Source organism: Liolophura sinensis, chromosome 9 (assembly GCF_032854445.1).
Source record: "Liolophura sinensis isolate JHLJ2023 chromosome 9, CUHK_Ljap_v2, whole genome shotgun sequence".
Classification (NCBI taxonomy): domain Eukaryota; kingdom Metazoa; phylum Mollusca; class Polyplacophora; order Chitonida; family Chitonidae; genus Liolophura; species Liolophura sinensis.
Window position 1 is genome coordinate 13,949,116 of NC_088303.1, and position 20,919 is coordinate 13,970,034.

At 39.8% G+C, this 20,919-nt stretch overlaps 1 protein-coding gene across 2 annotated transcripts in view; it reads right to left on the reverse strand.

The window, feature by feature from the left end:
* LOC135475149 (uncharacterized) overlaps window positions 1–20,919 on the reverse strand; it is a 42,048-nt gene that overhangs the window by 17,980 nt on the left and 3,149 nt on the right. Inside the window, exon 1 of one of the 2 annotated variants that reach the window (XM_064754916.1) lies at window positions 4,503–4,601. The exons of the other annotated variant lie outside the window; for it this stretch is intronic. The gene's annotated coding sequence lies outside the window, so the exon portion shown is untranslated. Of the gene's footprint in view, window positions 1–4,502; window positions 4,602–20,919 lie in introns of those variants that run through there. 2 annotated transcript variants of the gene reach the window in all.

Sequence of the window (20,919 nt, forward strand, 5' to 3'; positions counted from 1 at the left end):
TTGTGTCATTAATTATGCAAGGTGTTTTCACTAAAACTACAACCTGTGAGACAGAGAGAACTACAGACAAGCGGATACATTAATACGCATGTATATAAATGGATCAACTATGAAACTTACGTACCCACAGCGCGAATAAACCTTGATCAGGGTTGAAAATAAATGATAGTATCAACGATTCAATAAAAAATCTTTTTTCCATGTAGTCATTTCACTGACTGCGTCCACTTACACCCTTAATTAATCTTAACTCTTATGGTGGCATCCATCGAAAGTAATGTTGATTGGATTAGAATATAATGTTGTGGCGCTATTAGAGAGAAGTGTGAAGAAAAATGGATTTATAACGCGATATGAAAATGAGGCCAAGTTTATTTATTTACTGATTACTTAAAAAAACACTGTGAATATTCAGTTACATTTGGATCGTTATGGATTAATCTACATAGATGCTAATATGTACGGATCTTTGTTTTTAAACGGTGAGATTAACAATACGATATGTCTAAATTTAAAAAAAATAATACAGTTTAAAATCACGCTTGCGAAAGGAGCTCGCAGACGCATTAAACGTCGATCAAATAAAATGTGGATCCGTAAACCTGTTCCACTGTACTGAAAAGATGCTGGGTGTTAGTAATAGCTCGGTAATGAGACGCATACAAAGCAAGTTGCAAAAAACAGTGGTATAAGTAGCATTTAAGAACAGGACTTGAAAAAATAATGGCTTGAACTGCCAGAAACGCTAATTATTAAACGTACAATATTAAGCAATTACGTTGAGGCTTTTAACATAAATGACCATTTTACCGTTCCTATTTAATGGCGTAAACTGAAATGTTTGTATTATCTGGGTGGTTTGTGGCCACTAAAAGCTGATAAGACGCACTCATTTCACAGTCTACTGGGTTTCTTTGGGCGAGATATTGTATTCAGTTCATACGTTGTGCGGAGCCAGGCTTCACCTTACCCCGCAGGGCGTCTTGTACAACAATGGCCAACAGCAACCTCAATGTCGCAAAAGCTACAAAGAGCCAGTGAACTTTACAGTGAGCTAAGTGAAGATCTGCGACATCAAGATATGCTCTTGTAAACTGTTATCATGAATCTACTATACGTTGGTTCTTAAAAAGCCAAACAACATGATATCGTCCTTTTTGTATGCGTAAGTAGATAGGTGACTGTGAAAGAGATTTTTTTATCACGTTCCCCGCTGGGAATTTCTAGTCGACGACCTTAAACTTTTTTGCCCAGACCTCTTGATAAAGGTCTCGAAGATCTTACACTGAACTGGGTCTGTGGCAACGTATATATAACAGTACATATGCAGTGACTAGGTGCACATGGCCAACGGCCAAATTCTACAAATCACTAAGAAAAACTTGGTAGTTACGGAAAAAGGAATATGTGTAGCATGTTTCAAACGTAACGCCAAACTATGGTTTCTCCGGTGACCAATGATTTCGCCCACTTGAATCTTGAAAATTGACGGATTTTCACGCAGGCTGCGTTATCACTGAAAACTGTCACAGTTTACTGCTTCTCCTTACATGCTCATCTTAATTCCATACTTAGTATTCCCTCTTGGTTATTTTGGCGTTTGATTTGAACGTTGTGTTGTAAATTGGTCTGGTGATTATAGCATGGACCATCTATTACGACTGATGGTTCGTTAACGAATATGTGCTTGAACGCCTAAATCTAAAATACAACCGCACACCGCAGTGTATGCTGGATAAGTTTGACAGAAAAAGCAGCCGAACATCTTGAGGAAGTATTGAAACACGCCACATAATTATTCGATGATATTTTTTCAACGTGAGCTTGCCATGGATAAATATACGCACTATGCCAGGGAGGGTGCGCCAAAGTTTGCAGAATTCACAATTTTGTTCATGCACACTAATGCACGAGTGCTTGACCACAGTATGAGAGGGATGAACATTTTGAAATGATCCAAAATCTGGTCACTCTTATATTTACCGTACCTACAACTTGTCCCCATATTCTCTGTTATCCATTCACCTTGCAGATTCATGCTGTTCAGACGAGTGTAGTGCAAACAATTATCTAAAGAGGGATGTCCTATTCAAGTAATACAAAGGTGCAAAAAAAAAACGGGAGCGTATTGTGAACCTAAACACGCTGAGTATATTTAGTAGTGAAATATACAAAGAAGCCTTATTGAAGGGCACGAGTTTTTTCTCTAGATGACTGAACGATGTAGGCCACACATCCGTTACACGGTGGCAACTTAACCACGTGTGTTTTAGGAAGGGAGCTGGGTACGTATAGGGCGTTCAAAAAGGAGGGATCGTTTCTCTGTAAAATATCCAGGAGAAATGTCTCCTATAAGTGAAGACAACACAGAATTTGTAATTCTGAGCCATAATAAAATGGCAATTGAAAACACTGCAATATTTAAACCTAATCAGCGTATCAGTTGCCATTATTCAAGCATTTGCTTCCACAGTTAATTAACAAATTAAAAACTAACTGAGGTATATTGACAAAAGGCCGGATTTAACCAGTTACGTGTGACTATTTACAAGCAATCACAGGGTCTGTGATGTTGTCTTTTATATCATACACATGAAGCTACAGAGCCATGGAGACCACAAGCATCTTCTCTCTCTATGCAGGGGTACTGTCAATGCTACACGTGGAAGACCGAGTATATGTCTTTGGCAAGAAATAAACCCAGTTTCACCAATTAATTCACATCCTCGATCAGAACGGGTGTGCACGACGCCCTGGGTTGAAGCTACCACACGGTATGGATCAAGAGGGCCTTCCAGGCGCCAGAGAGGGCACATGTGCAGTACCCCACATAATAGTGTACCACTTGACACCCTTTGACCCCTGTCACGTAACCTCTTCTGTATGAAAGCGAACCATTCTGTGATGCAGTCTTACAACTGCTTGCTGTGTTCAGTATATTGCTAATCACCAACTAGTGCAGTTAGCTATTTTTATTGCGCCAAATGAGTACATACTGGATGATGCTTGTTCAATGCATTGTGACCCGTAATGCCTGGAAATGAAAGATTTATTTCATTGAGCGGCTTATACCGAGGCGAGGCTACTCAAATTTCCGGATATTGTCGCAAAATTGCCTCCAGACCAAGCAAATGCATCCGGATAGGTGTATTATATCCTCACTGAGATCGATGCTATGTATTGGTTAGTTATTGTCTCTAAAATAATCGCCAAAGCTGAGGCTGTAATAATCCTGCAATTCAAACCAAGCTGACCACTCAGAATTCATGTACAACGGTAGCTTCAAACAAATCCGAAGTAATTTGATAGCATAACTTCCCACACAAAGGATTTCATACTACACATCCGAGCCAGGTCCCTCAAATGAAGCCAGGCCTCTCAAGGAAGCCAGGCCTGTCAAAGGAAGCCGGGCCTATCAAATGAAGCCAGGCCTCTTAATGGAAGTTAAGTTTCTCAAACCAAGCCAGGCCTCTCAAGGGAAGTCAATCCTCTCAAACCAAGCCAGGCCTCTCAAAGAAAGCCAGGCCTCTCAAAGGAAGCCGGGCCGTTCAGTGGAAGCCGGGCCGTTCAGTGGAAGCTAGGCCCCTCAAAAGAAGCCTGGTGCATGACTACTCCTTTGAGGGGAACTGTCGCGGTGAGCTTAATGTAGTATGTTCTCAGCCACTCATGTTACCCAGTGTGAGCCGGGAAAGGACTCAAAAAAGACCACGATATCTATGCAGTTCGTTCAACAACTTACTATGTTTCGAACCAAATGATTGATGGTTTGATGTAAGATTATTTCACATAATAAAAGCTCTCCCTGTGCATGAACCATTTAGACTATGTGTTTGATATAATAAGGAAAACAAGCGACGTGCTTAACCACATCATAGCATTACGCAGCTTAAAGGAAATCGATGAAAAATATTGCAGGAACTGCCAAGAAGTTGACAGAACAATACAAAATTAAAGGTAAATATTTTAAATAAGTCCACCAGCAATTTGGTACGTTTACCAGAAATTAGCATTCCTCATCTGGCGTGTTTTACACGTGTCTGAAGGTGTGCAAGCTTGAAACAAAGACAAATATACACAATGCTGGACGGGTAATGAGTCGAAATGTCAGTTTTTGTAAACTTCAAAACGAAGGATTCAAACTGTCGCTATTGAGGAAGTGTATAGCGTGCGTGCCTGTCTGTCAAGTTAAGAATGGCTGCGGGGGCTTGTAGGCGATGGCAGAGATTAAATAACATGAAAACTACCTGAGACACACATGTAACTGACTAAGAGGGTAAGTAACTAAGCAGGGTCAGACTGACCCTGGGAGACGAACTGATGTCTGACAGAGATCTGTAGTCGTTAACTTTACCTATGTGTGTTTTTTATGCTGAACCGAAGAGTCCGAGTATAAAGGGATGAACAAGACTGTGTGCAGGTTATGATATGACCTAGTTCATAATCACAGACGGTTGTGATAAAGGTATATAGGACACGGATGTGTACGCGAGGTTATAGCTTACCTTGATTAAAGCCGAGCGCACCGCCTCCAAACTGAGGCCACCTCGTGTGGGAGTCCCCGTATAAAATGACGGGGGTTTCCTCGGCTGAGAGCGGCTGACGGAAATGGCCGGTTTGCTCTGTATCTTCGGCATTTTCACCGGCTGACTGAAGTAAGATTGCGCAGTTTTCATCGTAAACATCCCGTACCGTCTAGTCTGTCCATTTCTGTCATGATGAGGGTTTCCCACAGCCCCGTGCTCACCTCGTCTTTGCCTGCCTGCCCCTCCCTGCCTACCTGTCGCTCAGGGAGGAGCCGGAAACTGGTGGGCAAGTCATTGCCGTCAGCTGACCTCAGCTGCAATGGTAGGAATATATCAGAGCTTCAGATCCCCGACGTGGGGCCCGCCCGCTTCTTCCTCAATATTATAATATCAACAGCCCCAAGCCAGTCTCTGTAGCGAGTTCCAATTACACACTACTGTACAGCTGTTCCACATTGCCAGTCACCATCATTCTGTGAGATCCATTAGTTTTCTGAACCATGGAATCGAGATATCCAAGTTCAATATGAGTCTTTCACTATCAGTCTTGCTCCCTCTCCCTCTATGTCTACATGTTCTCTCACTCCCCCGCGGCTGTAATTGGGGTAATGTTCATGAACATCAACATATATAGTCCCCCTGGGTCATCAGACCACGCTGGCAGAGAATGGGGTGTGAAAAGGGAAGCGGTAACTATAGGGCAGTGCGTGTGGATGACAGCTGAGAGTCGAGCCGTTACAATAGATAGTATACGAGAAATTTCAGCCAACCTTCAATTAACTGCTCGTTAACAGAACAGTCACAGCCCATGAGGACACCTCGTCATAGCTTTCCTTTCTCCCGGTTCGTGGATCATACTCTCATCAGACCTCATGCCATTGTCTCTCCGTGAAGTCAGCTGGTATCGCGTTCTTTACGGTTCACCTTTTTTCTTGCATTATTTATCGGCTAATTCAAACTCCAGCCAATCGATCATCGGTAAGGCCGTTATAGAAGAGACACGTGTTTCGGGTCCCAGGCGGCCTACCCCGACCGGGGACGGAACACACACCTGTTGCCCGCGGCCAGCTCCATCTTACTAGTCCAGGTGAATTAATTACCTGTTCTATAGCCTTGGACTGAGTTAGATTAATAACCCTGCAAAAGCCTTCTATAAGGGGTAAGATTTCGGGCAATTACCCCCACGGTCATCGAATGATCAGCTTGAACGGATCCTCCCGTATAGACCCTCGTAATTCATTCATCTTTTACACAAATGTCACTTCAAAAGATAGAACTGTTTGTTGGCCTCTGGAATTGACAGTTGGTGAATCGTTTCGGCCTCGACGTGTTTAACTTTCGACAACGCTGTGACGTTAATAAGTGGAGTGAAGACACGGGGCCGTGTATAATTCTAGTCGAGGACATTTAACGCAACGACAGAAACTCGGCTTGTCATCTCTGATAAGTAAGGCAAACTGAACTCACGACTAAGCAAGCGGGCTCATGAATACACGTCTCTCAGTGTCATTCGTCTGGCTCTGGGTCTAGCTGCGCTTTAAAACAAAAGGAAGATCGTGAACCACTAGGCTCATTTTGTTTAATTTCCATCGGCTTAGGTGGGTTAAATGTGGCTTTAATGTCGGTGAAGTCAGAGCCAAACGACATGACATGTTACCTCAGTGCTAAATCCATCAGAGATAGGCTGTCCTATCTTGAACAAGCGGAGGGGACGCGCCCTGCCCGTGGGCAAACAGCGGCGACCAGCTCGTGTGTACCCGGAGATCAGAGAAACAAAGGGATGTTACAGAAATCATTTTGTTCGGACACAAGCTGCTGCTTCTCAACTGCTCTCAAACGCTATACGACAAAGCTGTGTGAATCATACGACGAAAACTGTCATTTAATCGCCACAAATTACAACCGCTTGAATAAGTCCATACATGGAATCGCCTCAAATCAAATATAATTAGGAGAACATATAATAAAAATAAAACAACATAAAATTTAAGGTAAATACAGATATGCGTCCTATGGCATATTGTCCCACAATCATCTATACGTCTTTGCCCACTGAGGAATGACTCTGTGGTTTTCATTAAACTGTATCTGTTTTCCCATAAGCAGTATTGACGTGGAATAAGTGTCACAGTGTACACAAACTTTTCACCACCAGGACAGCCAAGGACTAATTTTATGACTCATAACGGAGAATAAAGGCTAGGAACAATTATGACATGTTGAAAGACAATTGTGAGGGAATTGGTCGACTCTAAAGCAATGCATAAATAATATGTTGTGAAACACTCCATATGTTACCTTTTCTTTAAAGATAGCATCGCGACACCTCATTATCGCAACTACAAAAAACGTCTCAGGAGCAATTTACTTTCACTCTGTAAAACAACGTTTATGCAAATAAAATTATTCAGGCCTGACAAAGTCAATTTTGCGGAGAGATGAAACAAAAAGGTCAGGTAGCCGCGACCCGCGTGCTGTAACGCGCGGCGCTACGTCATGATTGATATGTACACAATATTGCCACAGTGTGTGTAACTTTCGGGACTAACTTCTTTGCAAGGCAGTCTAGGCTGCGTTGGTAAAGACCACTCCGGCCGTCGCTGATCAAGGATTCAGATTTAGGCTACACGAGGTTAATAAACATACATCTTAGTGTTTGACGGTTTCGTCAGAGCTCCATCTGCCTAATTCCCTACATCAATGGACAAACCCACGACTCTCGTGTCCAATGAAAAACACCTCCTAAATTAGTATTTTGCCTCGTCCTTCGTCGCTAGGCTTGTTCTATATTGTGGAGCCTGGGACCTGGAATGACTCGTGCAATCAAACTACACGGAATTCGCGGCAGTCACAGAAAAGCGGACATGTTCACATAAAAGGTGAACATTATCACACAAAAGGCGGGCTTATTCACACAAAAGGCGGACATGTTCACACAAAAGGCGCACATGTTCACAAAAAAGGCGACAATGTACACATAAAAGGCGCACATGTTCACAAAAAAGCGGACATGTTCAGACGATAGGGGGACATATTCACACAAAAGGCGGACATGCCAACACAAAAGGCGCACATGTTCACACAAAAGGCACACATGTCCACAAAAAAGGCACACAAAAGGTGGACATGTTCACACAAAATGCAAACATGTCCACACAAAAGGCGCACATGTTCACACAAAAGGTGGACTTGACATCTGAAGACTCAGATGTTCACACGAAGGACGCACATGTTCACACAATAATGCACACGGCTGTTCTTCTGATCATACAGCTGCTTGCTTTCAGCCATGATTCTGGCGCAGAACAGCAAGACACTGGAAATTGCCAGCAGAACACTCCTTGCCAAAGGCCGTGCTGCACTGAATGAATAAAAGGGTAGGCAGTTTAAAAAAAAAGAAAAACTCAAATACCCTCAAGAAATAAATATAGAAGATTTTTGGCGTTGAAATGAGAAACCAGTGACGTCCTTGCATATTCCAGATGTCAAGCACATTTTTAATCTGTAATGTGAGACTAATTCGTGTACTCCAGTGTTACCTAAACCAGATAACCTTATACAGTTTATATGAACGAGCGTCTTCTGTCTGTGGCATTTCCCACCGACGAAGGTATTTCCTTATTACATATTTCCTGTACTTCTAAAGATCCACGACTACGTAGTTCATTCTGAGAGATCTGCTGTACACAGAATATTGAACATTGTGTGAAAATACAACCACCAGCATGGTGATGTCTGTCATCGACTCAAAAAAGTAATCCATTGAATTTAACAGAAAGGCTGTTGTCTGAGTGATGCTAGAATGTATTCTGTTACTGTAACAAAATGTAATGCCATATTCATCATAATATCCTTTTAGTCTAATAGAATGGCTATGTTGAACTGATACAACATGTGTTATATTTAACACAATTATAGGCTGCAATAACAGGATACATTCTAGCATCACTCAGACAACAGACTTAAAATCTGTTAAATTTAACAGGTTAATTTTTTGAGTTGTAGCTTAAACAAATACTTTATCTGCTAAGAAGAACTAATTACAAATTTGGTATGCCACCGACAGAGATACATCAGGCGTCCAAGTGTTATTTGGCATGTTTCAATGGACATGTCTAAAAAGGAAATGATACTTTGTTATACAATGAAAATATGTAGTATAGACGGTTGTAAATGGTAATTCATACTTAGCCTTACCTCTATGAAAGCGGGTATATCTTGATCAACGGAATGTACATGTGAACAATTCCATGTTACCTCTGACGATACAGACAACACGCAGGGGCTTTCTGCTGGTCAGAACTTACAACCAGCCGTGGTCACCTGTGATGTTAAGTCAGTTGTTCATGAATGTGAGACGGCGTTATATGTTCTGCCTTGGGCTATTTGATTATACTGGACCTATATCAGTGTTGGAACACAAGGCGTAACGCCAAGTCTCGTGTGCTAAGCGTCAAGTGTATGGGTGGATGGAATGGGGAGGTCAGCTATAATGAGGGTGTTAAAACGGTTTTGTTATTATCTTACACTGGGTCATTACTGAAAGCAAATCCTCGGTAGAATTTTAACCATGATGGCAATATTAAGCATATTGAGAACCTGTACTCGATAGCGATCACTGGGTAGAATTTAAACGGATATTGCTCTCCGAAACCAGTGGGACTAATGACATAATTTCTGGCACGGATTCAGCTCTGCTGACAGAGCAAGGGGAAAAATTGGTCTAATTACGTGACTCGGAATTAATTGGACAAGCGAAGAGTGGATTGAGTCGTCAATCATCACCTATCTTGATGACATTCATGATGTCCAAATTTAATGTGAGGCTCTTTGTGTAATTACTGCTGTAACGCACCATGCGTAATAATATATCACTTAAACTAAGGTGATCAGGTTGGGGTGTTGAGTGAATCATGTGCTCCCTAAAGACTACACTATATGAACGAGTCGTATAAAGTACTGAGGTAAAATCCACCGCATACCGCTGATGTACATGTCACTGTGGATGCGCAAATTTACAACAACTGTTTCAGAAGGTGGAAGCCACACAGAATCATTACTCCTCGTGTGATAACCAACGAATTACTTTGCAAAAACAAACGAAGGCAAATTAAAACCCACAGTGATCAGTCTGAAATCTGAAGACAAATTCAGTCTTTCAGTATATCCAGGAAAACATCGGTTTGTGTCAACCGAGTGCATGATTGTATACATTGTGTAAGCTATTAGTATATACCTAGGCGGCCCTTTTATTAAAGACGTTCATGTTTTGGACGGTGTTGTTTTTCATGTTATGCTTCGTGGCGATTGCGGTATAGAATAAACGGTTATAGAAATAAAGCACTTCCTGGAAATCTACCTTAGCATTTACGAAATATTAGATTAAAAATTCAACTCTTCCACGGCCCAACCTGCATGAAATGTTTCAATAAAATATAGATGCATTTACCGGTTTCCTGATGGCAATGTGTATCTCTTCATGTTTTTGGAAAACTGCTCTGAATAAACATTGCTTTGTATGCTTTTCTTTTGACAATGCTTGAACATGTGTACATGTACATAGCTTGGGTCACACCGACATTGTTTCATTTCATAACTATTACAATAACCGTTGGATTATTTAGCCTGAGGCTGGACTTTGTGAAAGGAAAAAAGGGACACGCTTATGGAATATTCATGTTAACATGCTTTGGTATTCCTCATGTCATTATTGTAACGAACCATGTCAGAGATAAAAGCATATTTGGCCGGAGGCCATCGGACCAGTGATCTAAGACTGCAGTTACACGATAACTTACATCTGTGGCCTACTGCACCCTTGCGTGTGGGTTATTGTTGAAGCGCATGGTTATTACGGTCTATGTACCGGTACGTATTTCAACATGCCATCTGCATGGAACCGCGTAGGTATCGGAGAATGAACCAGGGCTCGACTTTCCAGCAGAAACAGATGAAGACGATTACGGGGTATACAACCTGGTTATCCATTGGCTGTGTAATGTTGATGTATGCTAAATGTAGTGTTGTGCATTTTCAGTAATTCTAGACCAGTGACGTCTAATAAAATGCATTTAACATCAGTGTATTTTTTTTGACCTAATTCTGCTTAATACTGGCGGTAGAGGGTGTGAACTTTGCTACTATATAAGCAATCACATGAACAGTTATGACTAAACCCTAACTAACTAAAGGTAGATAAGCAAGAGGCCGTATATCACCGGTTATAAGGGTGGCCATATGCCAGCTGGTTTTACTCTCCGTGCTCTAAGTTTTTAAGTATATCGGAGACTAGACGCAAACAAGTAACCAGGTAAGCAGGCAAGCAACAAGTCAATCAAACAAGTAAACAACAAAGTAGGCAGGCAAAACAAAGAAAGCGAGACAACCAAATAAGTAACTAACAACTAAGGCGGCAAACAAAACAATCAACAAGCAAGCAAACTAGGAACAGTCAAGTACGCAAATAAACAATCATGCAGGAAAAACACATTGTAGAATCGTTACATTAAAGAGACCGCATTCAACTATATGTAAACTTTCTTCTTCATGAGACACGACGTAATGAAAAGTTTTTTCTTTCCAATCCCATCTAAATACCACCGTATAGAATAGCATACCACATCCATGTATAACTGTACAGAGTCTTATCGCGCAGTTTATGGGTTTCCTAATCACAGGTCCTCACATGGACAGACGGACGATTCTTCTGATATATTCACACTGATGTAATAGTGGTTCATCTGGCAGTGAATTCAGGATTAATTGGCACAGACTTGGTTTTTAATTAAAATCGCTAATAAAATGTCAGCTGAGGAAAAGTCTCAGCGTTTGATAAAAATATTATATCTACAAAAAGAAATGCATGTTGACTAATTAGCAAGGGATTTGTTATAATCAATGGGATTTTCTCGCTGGTCGCGTGTGAATGGTGCGACATATCGGCTGATATTCACAAGGGCACGTGACAGCCAGTCTGGCACGTGATATAGTCCAGGTAGCTACAGTGTTCGTTGACAGAAGCTACAGCGGTCGGCAGCTGAGGCAACAGTTGGCCTGACAGGACGGGTGAAATGGACGACGAGAATAAGAAAATGAACGTTTGATTTGGACCTTGAATGTCCCAACTATCCGAATGAAGGAAAGAGTTCCAGAATAACGTCCCCTTGTGCGTATATATACCATTTAAAACAATGATAAATGGGCATTGGGGCCCACAAGGCTTGGTCATATGTATATATAGAACAATACATTGGACGTGGCAGAAGATGTTGGATCTGTCTGTCTTACGCTGAACCAGTTACTCTGCGTTTTCTAGTAAACAGCTAGGATATGTATAAATATAATACAAGAAACCACCTCATACAAATGAAATATTCCTGAGTATGGCGTAATACAACAATGGAATAAATAAATAAATAAATAAACACAAACAATGATTCTGAAAATTAAAAGCTGAAAATGCAGTAAATTGTATTGCAACGATAATGTTTATTTCTTCTAGGGTCTATGAAGTTGACCTTCTGAAATGTGGTGGATTGTGTCACACACCGCAGCAATGTTGACAGTATTTATTACAATGTTTTGTTTGTGGTAATCAGACGCATAGCTTAGCTGTACAGCTCAGTGCACAGGCTGACTAAAGTTACTGGTTAACGATGATCTGTAACGGCTAATCGACGTACACTCTCTAACCTCGTCCGGCCCTCGATCTAAAGCTATGATTATGTCAGATCACCTATCTGAGATCGATTTTTCAACCCGATAACCAGAGATATAGATACCATGACAACCACCCCATTCACTGAAACTCTACTTTGTTAATCGCTGTCCTAGGGATAAATATTTCGTTTGTAGCCTAACAGACATGTAGATACAGACAGACCCAAAAACAGCGGTGATGAAATCATCCAAGTTCGACAACTCTTCGAACATAAGCACCGTACACACTGTGTCTTAACACTATCCTTCAAAAACGAGATACCTGTGCGTTGTATGTCTGTAAAATGCTATTAAATCCGCGACAAAAGGTATCTGTGATACGTTCACCTAAAAGATCAAATAAAAAGTCAAATAAATAAAAATAAAGGTTTTTTTTTCTCTAGCCGTATTGTGCACTGCGCGACACCTGTGAAGGCTTCACGCTCGGCCGCAAGGGACAGGGGGCCCGATAAAATCAGTGAAGCGAAACAGCGGAGCGATGCAGCGCTGTTAAGAGATGATAAAGATGATAAATTTCACACAGATGTTTAAATTCTGTGGCTTTTAGATTAATCAGCGATACCCGCCTTTATATCTCATCGTAAATTATACTTTAGTCTACAATTATACAGGCACGTTTACTTCTTTCCTTGCACTTGTTCAGCTGAGCTCAGACATTGGTATAGAAAACCCTGTACACACAAGGAAATATTTCTTACAGTACGCCTCCGTGGTATATACATATATCATATCAGTCCCAGTCGACTATTGTACTAGTAGCTCTGTGTGTGGTATCGCACTGAATACAATTTCACACACAACGGGCAAATGAAGTCCACTTAAATTTGAAACCAACACCCATAAATATTATAAATACCATACGGATCGCACCTCAGGCTTCAGATATGTCTCTGCCTCCTACAAATATTTGATTGTTTTTTTGTCCAGACATTCGAGTCGACCTGGTTGGGTGGATTTTGCGACAAAACATAGCTCCATGAAAACCTGGTTCATTGGGATAAACAACAATGTCAACGTCTGAAAACGTGAGCAAATGTTTCATGAAGACTTATACACATGCATGTCTACTTCATCATATCTTGGTCATCAAGTGTGCGCTCATATCTTTTTACGTTACAAACAAAAGAATTCATTACAGACGAGAAAACCGCAAAGAAAACAACCATTAAAAATAAAATAATTAAAAATTTAAACCAAAAAAAAAAAAAAAAAATGGCCAACGTGGATACGTATCCAACAGTCCATTTTTGAATCATAGTGATCCAGACATATAGATCAAACAGTGTAAGAAATTGATTAATTTGCATACGTCCTTTTTGATGGCATTCCAAACTCTCATCCCACATATTTCATATATATCGTGACATTATCAAGTATACCAAGCTACTCAACCGTGTAACTCATTATCCTTACATCTCAAAAGAGATATGGGCGGAATGTTGTTTATGAAACATTAAATATAATATACCCGTGTAATTTTGTCAAATAAAAAGAAGAAATTACCTGTATACCTGTTTCCACATATTTGCATAACACTGTACCTTTCAGACGAAATTTACATGCATGATAATATGTTGTGAAGGGGAAGGAGAGAGGGTCTATGGTCCCTAATGTAACGCATCAGCATCTCGGGCACATCTCACAATTCAGCGTTCCATTAAAAACCGGTAGTAAAGACGGTTATTCAAATAACGGGTCGTTCTTTCTTATCTCTGTTAATTTGTGGAGAGATTTATATCCCCTTAGTCCGTGAGATAAAATGCGAACTTTATTAATTAGAGTACATGGATGGAATTAGACAGAACTCTTGAGATGGACAGTGTGTCGACCGAAGAAAAGAATATCTAAAACGTTAAATTAGAAGTTGATACCTAACGTTTGCAAAGTGAATAGAGGGAAAGTTAAAATGTCTTTGCTGTACTATCATTGGAGAATGCATTGGAACACATTGAGCTACATGGGAAAGAGTGTTACATTGGTAGTACTCCCAATGTATATAAAAGATATAGGGTGTAAAACTAGAGCAGCGACGAAGGTGTGATAAATGACAAATGCTCACAAGTAACCGATGAAATATATACGACCTCTCGAGACTTATTTAAGTGTTCATTTAAATGCTTAACTATTGGTAAATTACACTCCCCTTAGTACCAAGTCTGCATCAGAATTAGCTTTAAAAATGCCGTGATACCAATTACAGTTTATTGCTAGTCACTGGTCAAGAATTACTCAAGATGTAAGACACCTTTAATAGCTAATGGCTACAACGGTTAGTTAGAATGAAAACAGCATCATTCCTTTGGACACTTCAACAAAGGCCTGTATATACGTTAATTAGTGCAGAAGACATGTGGGCGATTCTCGAAAACAGAAATGAACACGCTCAAAAAGCCAAGCTTGAAAAATGGAAATGCAGCACCAGTAGAAGGTTTAATTAAAACCTACAGAATGTATTATCAAAAAAGAAAGATGGAGTCGATCAGCAGGATGTGATTAGATCGTCCAACGTGTTAATGGCGGTCTTTAATCAATGTGGGAGTTTCCTCAGCAAATCACAAAACAACACTGAGCAAAAACGTCTTCATAAACCTTCACAAATTACTAGAATTAATTACAGGGTGTTTAATTACAAAGTCTCGGGATGACTAAGTTGTCTTTAGTTTTATCGATGAAATGAGTACACTTATGTGTTTTTTGTACCCACGCAGACTTGCCCTAGGCGAGTTCAGCGCAGAGATATCAGACATGTGCAAGAACGTAAGAACGTATTTATTTGAAATGTGAGACACTGATGTAAGTCAAAGAACATATATCAGAATAAGGATCTTCGCCTCAAGCCCATCATACTTATACAAGCTTCAAGGCCCATTTTCATCGGCAGAACTACTTGCAACACAAGTTATAGGTAAATATAATGGAAGCGGATAGAGGAAAAGGGGAGCAAGGTAAATAAAATTACAGGCAAGATAGAAGTGGACATCAACTTTCAGTGATGCTGGATTCGATAATTTAAGTATGACATCCAGTTAATATTGTCCGTCAGGAATTTTCAGGTCAAATACCAAATAGGTTTTTAGGAATCTCAGTGGTGCTTTGGCTGTTCCAAAAAGCACCGTGATGTAACAAAGATAGAATGCTTAGACTGCCCCTAGCCCTGGGTTAAGCGTTGTTAGATACAAGTATGCCACAGATCGACAAAGATCCAGAACTTCTTGGTTCATATTTGCCAACATATTAAAATGTGTCAGACTATTTTCAAACACTTGAATTTCTGGTTATGAGGCAATCATTCATAGTTATTCACAACTCTCGTTTAAAGTTGAGAAATTCCTGAGCAGATTAAGAGTTTCCGTTAACGATTCTAGCCAGGAATCACAAACGACTCTGACGCAATGTGCTAATTGTTCCACAGAGTTACCTCCCTTGATAATCACAGGCCTATCCTGTATAGAAGAGCATGTGATATAGTTGTAAAAAAACATGCTGTTTGCAGTGACAATAATGTACATAACAACTGTAGTCAATAAACATAATTCTGGTTTCATGAAAATAGGAAAAAAGAAAACAATCAAGTCAAAAAATAAGACTGTCGGGAGACGATATTAAATAAACGACCTTGTAGATTCACATAGAGAATTTAATTGCGGATCCAAAAAATAACTCATAAATCTTCTAAATATTAATAAAAACATACATATACGCAGCCATATTCTTATAGGTGAACAAAAATGTAAACAGCTTCGAGATATGCATGGATTTCCCCAAGATAAGGCTGAAATACTACCAACGTGGTGTAACCATTCACTTATTAAACATTTGATCGATTTTTTGTTTTTGTTTAATTATCGCCATGCTCAATCGCTTTATCTCTGGTTGAACTATATTTTGAGTAAACGTTGCGCATGCAAAAACAGAATGCAAAACGAAATATATACATTCTCGTTATAGAAAAAACCTAAGAGAGATCTTCCCACAAAACAAATTTACGCACCACTAGATGCGAACATGTTTAATTCTGCAGGTGCAATTAATGCTAAGATGATGATTGTTTATACTGTTCATATCGCTTACATCAGCTGTCAACTTCGATCAGACCGAAAATCGTGGGAAATACCTGCAGTCGTTTACCTAAACCCCCGGGGTATACAACATTTTTAACACGTTTGTTTAGTTACAAAGAGTAATGCAGAATGTTTAATTACTAAACTACGGCATGACAATGCTAGAGCCCGTGAGGGGATCCACAGAACAGTTCTGACGTGACGTATTCCAGCTGAGAAACTTCAAAGGCTGTCGACTATATTTGCTGTATATGTTTTAATAATTTAAACCTTTATTACAGGTTCTTCCATATAGGACACGTCAAAACCGACATTGCCGATCTGGACTTTCAGGTTTGTGTCCGGGGATATTACCTACCGCAATGGTCACACTGAATATTTAGATAATTAAATGTCAACGCCAATGCCTTGAGCGTGAGATATGAAATTGTCGAGCGAAATAGTCACATCAGTGGTCCGTGGCTGGGAAACTCGGCAGGTAAATATGTAAGCCAATTGTGTTCAGGCGACTCCTGCACACTATTCTCAGCGGTCTGTAATTTGAAATTCGAGCTGTGCTTGGGCTAATTAAGCCGTCATTACAGTGTACGCATATGTTTGGATAATATCGGTTCCATATACTGCCATTGTACAGACCTATATATGCCTCTAGTAAGTATATAAAAAAAATCAAATCGTTCTTCAAAGATGCACTGTAAACTGACTCGTGTGGCATGAAGTGTGCCTATTAACTGTGATGCTGAAATGTGAAAGTGGTTGCAAATTCTTCTATCAAGAAAAATGCCGTTTTAACAGGATGTCAGCAAGTAGTGAAAAAAGGGCAATATAATAACATGTCCGGAAGGATAATTAATGAATATTAGTTGGATGGTATTTGTTTCTTTCTTGAGATTTTTTGTTTTGGAAATTAAAAAAAAGCGAAGTTAAGACCAGCACATTTGCAAATATAACAACATATTCACGTTCCTTAAAGTTGTAAACGCTTAGAATAGAACTGTATAGAGCAAAATATTGTCAGATATGTCAAATAAACTATATAAAACATTGTCAAATAAACTTTAAAAATATAATGTATAAAATGGCCAAATACTTTTGCTATTACTTCCACTTGTGATTTTCGCAGAAATATCAGTACAAAAAACATATTTTAGGCGTGTCGTAAAAGGGTAAAGAATGATATATCACAAATTTTGTCATTATTATCATGACGTACATCAAATATATTATACGTAGCATATTATAACTCATAATCAGATCTGGTATGCAACGTTGACATAAGCTATGATATTAACGTGTTAACGTGTCCTCGTCAGCACATCCTGGGGATAAGCATGTCTAACTGATAACCCACACTGACGTTTTCCTGATCCGCATGACTGGAGGACTCGTCTCTAATTAATTGTCGATCATATGTAGTAAGCGTATTTAACAACCTGCTCAGGGTGGCGGAACAATATCTGCTTAATTCCACCCATCACTGGCGTAGTTTAGCGTAATCCACAGAGATAGGACCACGACCGAATGCAGATTCACAAAAAGCTTTCAGCTTACGATATTCTTAGGTACATGTCATTGTGCAGGAATGTTGTTAACATTACAACGTCTCGAATACTCATGTCAATGGGATTGTGTTAGAGCTTTCTTTTCTTCTCCCTCAGCAAAATATGCAGAAGGCCCAAAACAGAGGAATTTTAAAATGGACGCTAATAATTTTCTTGAATTTTCTCTGCCGACGGCAGGTAAAGATCTGATTTTATTTTAATTTCAAGGTATGATTCATTGTGTTCATTATATACTTGTAACTACATGTAGGACGATCTCAGAATAACCTTAGCTTTTATTCACAATTTTCTTGTTTTTTTTTCCTTTCTGGCAAATGTCCCTTTTCCATAGAGATGCGTAGGGGGGAGGGGGAATTCCATGGTACAGCCAGGACAGACTGAGGCGTATCACTGTGTCGCCTAAGTCATCGATGGTACAGCCAGAACAGACTGAGGCTTGGACCTGTATTGTATAGGCGTATCACTGTATCGCCTAAGTCATTGATGGTACAGCCAGAACAGACTAAGGCTTGGGCCTTGATTGTATAGGCGTATCACTGTATCGCCTAAGTCATCGATGGTACAGCCAGAACAGACTAAGGCTTGGACCTGTATTGTATAGGCGTAAGTCATCAATGGTACAGCCAGAACAGACTAAGGCTTGGGCCTGGATTATATAGGCGTATCACTGTATCGCTTAAGTCATCGACGAGACAGTCAGAACAGACTGAGGCTTGGACCTGGATTTTACAGGCGTATCACTGTATCGCCTAAGTCATATGTGATCCCATTACGTGGGGCTTCACCCAGTAATCACCTTTCACACCATTGCTGCATGCCATGTAGAACACAGATATAACTTTATACATACCATATTTCCCATAAAATAATCCCATTTTACCAACCAACAAGGTTTTGGTAGAGAGATCGCAAGATAAGATAAGAAATTCTTTATGGCGGCGATAATCTTTGAAGAATCCACCAAATTCACTAATAACCGCTGTTACGACATGTTACTAGATTAGACATTCCAGTAAGCTGTGTTGTCTTACGACACATATAAAACAATCACTAACTACTTATACACTAACTATACACTCTTTGCGGTGGTACTAAAACTTAAACGAGTTTAATTCTTGTGATTTTTACCATCGTCCGCTCTCAAATACATGTATCTTCATATAACTGACGAACAAATATTTCGCCCACCTAAATAGCTGTTGACGTTGCTGAATCCATTAAGTGGTAAAAATGATTTTGATCAAGGAACAACAACGGTAAAAAATGTGAGTGATAGACAGATTATTTCTAGGTTACTTAAGACACTGAACAACAGGAAGCGGGATAGATAAAAACTTGCTGATATGGACAATCAATCTGCGTGATGTGACACATTGGACAGCTCATTAACTCCTGGCAGCGATACTATTTTGTGAAAGAGCAAACAACAACAAACCTCATAAATCAAATCATCTTCGTGTAATGGTGTAATGCGCATGAACAGAAATTAAATGGAAACACAATCAGACATTGCTAAGCCTAAAAGTTCAGTATGAATGGACTGACTTTCAATTTATAATTAATGCGTGAGTAAATTTTGAACATTGTCCTATCTTGTCGACAATTCCATCAGTACAGAAGTGAAACCTGTATGCTGTAATCAGAAGCTCTCATACTAAAATTTGCAGGGATTGCTTAAGAAAATCTTCTTGGCGTGCCACTCCGAATCTATAAGGTGTTTTAACTCATTCTAAAATATTTCACCCTTCCACATTTTAATAAGATGAAGGTTTGAATTATTAAATATAGCATCTTTAGGCCTCAGGATTTGAGACAGATTATATTTGTAAAAAATATTACTGTGTAAACATGCTGAAGATGAACTTGCTGTTTTTTCTATTCTTATTTTCTAGAGAAGTTTTCGTAAACCGTCTTCGTAACACATGCTGTACAGGACCACTTGTCATACAATTGTTCTTATGTCGGTAAGCACACCGGAGAGTCACGACTCGTATTAATTACGGCTTAAAAATAGCGACAATAAGTCAACAAACAGCTCCGTGACAAATATTGTGTTTGAGAACCACGGTCTACAAAGCTTAACCTCCAGTCAGTTTTCGTGTTGCTGTGCAGTCCGAAAAACTTGGCCAAAAGCCTAAAATACAGATCAATGTCTTTACAATTGTTTGAGTTACAAATGGAATCTGTAAATACCTAGACACCTCCGATGACTCATTGCCATTTATATACAGCTGGCTTATACAACTTTTGTCACCACCAGAGATTTTTCAGAAATGTCTACATATTAAACGGGAAAATGTTGCATTCAAAAATCTCAAAGATATCGTAAAATTTTCTGAGTCATCGGGATCTAGCGTGCGTGGATTAAGGTTCAGTTCACCACTATGCCATGAATTACCATGTATCTTGTTGTATAAGAAGCCACCTGTGGGTGGTCGTGGGTTTCCTTTCTGTGCGTAGTTTGAATGAAATATTCTTGAGTACGGCGTAAAACACTAATCAAATAAATAAATGAAATGTAGCCAAGCCCAGCATTTCATGTACAAAGGTATGTACATAGGTGCTTAAATTACAGCTAAATGGGCTGCAAGTTCAGCCTGCATTTAATACAAGCTAAGCATGATTCGATTCAAGAGTCGCCTGGTTAAGGTATAAGTTTACGGCAAATTTGGTTCAGATGTCTGTATAGAAGGCGTCCAAAACAAAACGTCAGTACATTCCTATACAACTCATCTTGCTCCTCCAATCTTTGAACAGGAACTCCAGTATCTCTCATTTATTCATTGGCATCGACATACGATACTTTCTCAGCGGTATCGTCTGATTCAGAATTCTGAAGAAATCGAGGCTTGGATATAAATAATGCACCTGAATCATTCGGATAAAAAGAATGGGAACTACAATCGGGATTAAAAAGGCACTAAGAACGGGTATCGTATGACATATAATCGGACTCGTACAGTCACAAATTACTTGCCGTGTATGGTAATTACCTCTTCCCACATCCCGTCCCACATCTCGCGTGCTTCCCTCACCCGAAAATATACACCACGG